Source organism: Bos indicus, chromosome 19 (assembly GCF_029378745.1).
Source record: "Bos indicus isolate NIAB-ARS_2022 breed Sahiwal x Tharparkar chromosome 19, NIAB-ARS_B.indTharparkar_mat_pri_1.0, whole genome shotgun sequence".
In the NCBI taxonomy this organism is placed as follows: Eukaryota; Metazoa; Chordata; class Mammalia; order Artiodactyla; family Bovidae; genus Bos; species Bos indicus.
The window spans coordinates 41,288,826-41,293,984 of NC_091778.1; positions in this window are offsets into that span (position 1 = coordinate 41,288,826).

Consider the following 5,159-nt stretch of genomic DNA (forward strand, 5'->3'; position numbering starts at 1 on the left):
GAGGATCTTTGGGAATAGAAAGTGAAAGTGTTAGTTGCTCAGTCCTGTCTGACTCTTTCCAACCCCATGGATTGTATAGCCCACTAGTCTCCTCTGTTCATGGAACTGTCCATGCAAGAACACTGTAGTGGGTAGCCATTCCCTTCTCCAGGGGATCTTTCCAACCCAGGGATTGAAGCATAATTAGTGTGTGTGTGTGTGTGTGTGTGTGTGATGATTGTCTTTTCCTCCACTCCACTCTCTGGATTCTATCTATTCTTTTTTTTTAATTAATTAATTAATTTGACTGAACCAGGTCTTAGTTTTGGCATGTGGGATCTAGTGCCCTGACCAGGGATTGAACCCATGGCCCCTGCACCGGGAGCTCGGAGTCTTAGCCACGGACCACCAGGGAAGTCCCTGGATTCTACTCTTTCACTCTGTCAGCAAACATTTCCTGAGCCCCTAGCCCCAGCACCAAGGTAAGGCCCAGCTCCAGGAAGCACCATTCATATTTTATGTTCTGTGAATGGTGCTCAGGGGTGCCCCATTCACATTATATTTTCTGCAAATGGTACCTTTTTCAGTTCAATATGACATGAATAGTGTCCCCTGGAGTTGGGCACCCAGTTTGATACTGATTGGGAAACTGAAATGAACAAAACAACCACTCAGCCCTCCAGGAGCTGACTGAAAATAATCGAGTACTAATACTATTTTGCATCTGATGGGTCAGTTCTTTCTTTTTTCTCGCTCTCTTTAAAAGTTAAAAATAGCTGAAGTATGTGTGATAGACTAGTTCTTTTATAATGCAATATGTTATTTTGTTCTTACTAGAATGCTTGGATGAATATTTTTACTAAGATTCCTACTTAAAAATGAGGAAATTTAGGATTAAAGAAGATGAAATACTGACAGAGTATGGATTCTCCTTTTGAGAAACAGCGCTCTTAAAACTTTCAAGGTTCCAATTTAGGAAGCCTCATCCTATATTATATCAAACATCCTAAAATGTGGCAGCATGCACATTAAATAAAATTTATAAATAACTATATATAAATTGAATTGAGTTTAAGTAAATAGTTGACATAATGCTATATTTTGTACATCTTTAATAAAATATTAATTGTTTTTATGCAGTTTTCTTATCGTATTTTGGAGCTAGCATTGAAAATTTTTTCATGCCTCAAACATTTTTTAGGTCCTTGAAAATTCATGGCTATCCAATGGAGAAAACAATCATAGATTAAAGGTGGAGAGGTCTGTCATGTTGTCCCGATGGGAGATGAGGTGTTGTTTCTTTGGGACATCTCTTGAGAACTTTTCCTGCCAGAAGAAACAATTACCAGGCTTCTCCATTTCCCCACTTTTCAGCCCAGAGATCCTCCTTTCCTTGCTCAAGAGCTCCCTCATCTTAATCTGTTTCCTAACTTGGATTTGGTTTTTTATGTGAGTCACAGCCTGCAAAGTCATTGATTCATTCCTTCAACTCAGCCTTATTGAGCCCTATTGGGTGTTAGCAATTGCACTAGGAAAAAAATAGATGAATCAGAAATCCTTCCAAGTCTAGGGAGGAGAAAGACAAAAGCACACAGTACAGTGTGCTGAGGGCTCGTAGGCAAACTGGCCATATTCTTAGAATAAAAAATTGAAGGATAGTCTACAGTGAGGATTCCTCCTAATTTATCAAATAGGTATTGCAGTTTACCATGTGCAAGTCTCTGGGGACAGAGCAATGACCAAGGTGCCATCTTTCTCATGGTCAGAGGAGGAAGACAGGCAATAAATGAATACTAAACAAAAGACTGCTAATACCAAGAGCACATTGGTATGATCGCTATGTAGGACTGTTTCAGTTCAGTTCAGTTCAGTTCAGTCACTCAGTTGTGTCCGACTCTTTGCGACCCCATGAATCGCAGCACGCCAGGCCTCCCTGTCCATCACCATCCCCTGGAGTTCACTCAAACTCACGTCCATTGAGTCGGTGATGCCATCCAACCATCTCACCTTCTGTTGTCCCCTTTTCCTCCTGCCCCCAATCCCTCCCAGCATAAGAGTCTTTTCCAATGAGTCAACTCTTCGGATGAGGTGGCCAAAGTACTGGAGTTTCAGCTTTAGCATCATTCCTTCCAAAGTACACCCAGGGCTGATCTCCTTCAGAATGGACTGGTTGGCTCTCCTTGTAGGACTGTTTAGCACTGTGTAAAATATACATACCTTTTAATCCAATAATTTCCATAGACTCTCTAACCAGCAATTTCTCTCATAGGTGTATCTACATCTACACAGTCTCTAGGTATACCTGCACAAGTGCAAAATGGGGTAAAGTACAAAGCTAGTCAAGGCAGCATTATTCATTATTTTCAATAGCAGAAAAAAAAAGAGAAAAAACGAAATGTCCAGCTATAGGGAATGAATTACATAAATGGAGGGAGATCCAGGTAATTATCATAGAATACAAAATAGAAATTAATAAGAACGGGGCAGATTTATAATATCTTGATGTGGACAAACCGTCATGATATTTTTGGTAAGTATAAAAAAGCAAGATACAGAACAATATGTGTGTGTCTACACATTACCTCGTGTGAGGAAAAACAAGAGTATATATATTATGTTTGTTATTTTTAGAGACTATACTTAGAAAGTGGAAATAGTTGTTGCCTCTGGGGAGAGGTGGAACTGTGTATCTGGGTGACAAGGAAGTGAGAGATGTTTTTTATTCTTGTACTTTGAAAACTTTGTGCCATTTGTATGTCATCAGTTAGAAAACAGGTATAACGTAAAAACTCAGTTTCACATAGTCACAAGCACTGAGTAATATAATTGGAAAACAACCTGAATGAGGGAAGGAGGCAAAGGAGGGAGGAGGAGAAGGCCACTTTGGATTAGGTGGTCAGAGACCTTTCTGAGAAAGTGACATTTGAGCTGAAACCTGCTTGACCAGAAGAAACCAGCCATGCTAACACCTGGGGGCAGATTGTTCTAGGCTGAGGGAACAGCCAGTGCAAAGGCCCTAAGGCAGAAACAAGCTTGGCATCTTTGAAAAACAGAAAAGAAAGCTGCATGACTGGAAGGCTCTGAGACCGAAGTGAAGGCCAGAGACTAGGTTCTGGCAGGTCTCAGGTCAAGGTGAAGAGTTTAGGCAACAGGAAGCCATTAGGAGGTGTTTCAGCACCGGAGCTAATGACATGATCTGATTTATGTCGAAAACATTTACTTTGGTATTGTGTGGGAGAAAGGAAGGATTGAAAGCGGGCAAGATCCAAGATCAAAGACCTATGCTTTTGCCTGTGGAACTGATGGAAGCTTAGACCAGCCGGTGCTGGCATTGGGAAAAAGATTAGATGAACTGGAAGAGGAATCGATGGATTTAAAAAAATGATTGTATGGGAAGTGCAAGGAAAGAGAGGCATGGGTTCAGTCAATGAAATCATCTGGAACTGGAGTTATCCCCTCCATATCAAGACTTCACGATTGCCATAGCTTTATGCTTCTGAAAGCTTCCTAGTTTCTTCTTCCCCAAACCGAAAGCCAGAGGCAAGAATGTCCTCATTCACACCCCAGTCGTCTGTATCTACAGCAGCAAGTGGAGTGAGCATGGGGTCCTCAAGGCTTGAACAGAGCAGCAAGACCCAGTGCTTGTGAAACAAGGAATCTGGAATCTGCCAAAAAGATGACTCAATGGTGCTTTCAAGGGACAAGTGTAGGGGTTGAAAGGGTCACTACTCCCACACCAAACCCTAAAACACTGTGACCAGGAAACATTCAGTGCAACTCTCATATTTCAGATGGCAAAGTGAAGCCTTATTCAAGGCCACACAGCCCAGTTACCACGTGAGGACAGCCGACAGCCCCTCAGATGCACTTAAGGCACATACTAAGCAGTCAGCACAAACACACCGACAGCACAGGACATGGGATCACAAGCCGTGACAGCTGTGCGTGCCCAGGCCAAGATGGAAGCCATGGTTGCTCCATGCACCTGCATCAAAGCCAGATGAGAGCCCAGGCAGCCTAGAGAGGGAGGGAGGCCAACTCCCCAGGCCTTACCCTGCATTCCTGAGAGGGGCTGAGGGGCTGAGGGGCTGAGGGAGGCGATCAGCACACCCAGGGTCTCACGTGTCTGGTGTGTCCCTCTAGGCTCCGCTCCTTTGCTAACCTGGGGACTGGGGTTAACAGACGGGCCTCCCAGAGGTTAGGTTGCAAGTTAAGAATAGGTTTTCTGACCAGAAACTTCCAAATTACTCTCCTGTGGCCCCAGAGAGGCCTTGTGCCTACTTTTGGGGGACTCCTTCTGACCAACCAATTCATACAGACACTTCCCGAGCAAACCTTGCCCCAGACTAGAGGCCTTGTGGGGCAGGCCCCAGTTTGTGACCTGGACCTCGGACTGTGGCCCGTGTCTCCTCCCTTTTTCTGTTTATTTTCAGTCCTCTGACCCCTGGCTGGCTGTTGAGGTAGCCAGAGAGGAGGAGCCTCTGGTGCCAACACACGCACACACACACGCACACACACGCGCACACACACACACACAAGGCCTCCTGTGCCCCCAGTGTCAGCGGCTGGTCAATGATTGACTGGTATTTCACAGGCTGCTGGTTCCAGCCCCCAGCCTGTTGACCCTTCGAGGTCACCTCCCTGAGCCAGAGCCCCTCCCTGCCTCTTCAGTGCTGGTGGTCACCTCCACTGCCCGTGGACCTAGTACCTGCAGCCAAAGACCTGCTCAGGCAGATCTGACGAGCTGCCCTCTGTCCTTCAGTCACCCTCTTCCTCTGCAATTCTCACTCCCCAGGCCCCTCACCAGACCCTTCCGGCAAACTCTCAGGTTCCTCCAGCAACCCCAGCAGTCCCCAGCCCCCCTGCTCCCTCTGAGGCCCCCCCTCTGTCTTTGTCCCTCAGACATCCCCTTTCCTTGGCTGTCCTGCCAGGCCCTGCTGGAGGGGCAGTTGAGGGGAGAAGCGAATCAGCAGCGCCCACCCCTGCCCCCCTTCCTCTCCTCTTGTCAAACACCAGACAAGGTTTTCTCCCCTTCCTTCCTGGCTCTGAATGGGCTCTTTCTCCTTGGGAAACTCAGCCTCTCTGGAGCCTCCTCCCGGGGCGTGAAGTTCTGACCCCCGCTCCTCCCCCCGTCCCCACTCTGGCTCCCCCCACCCCCCCCACCCCCGGTGGCTCCACCC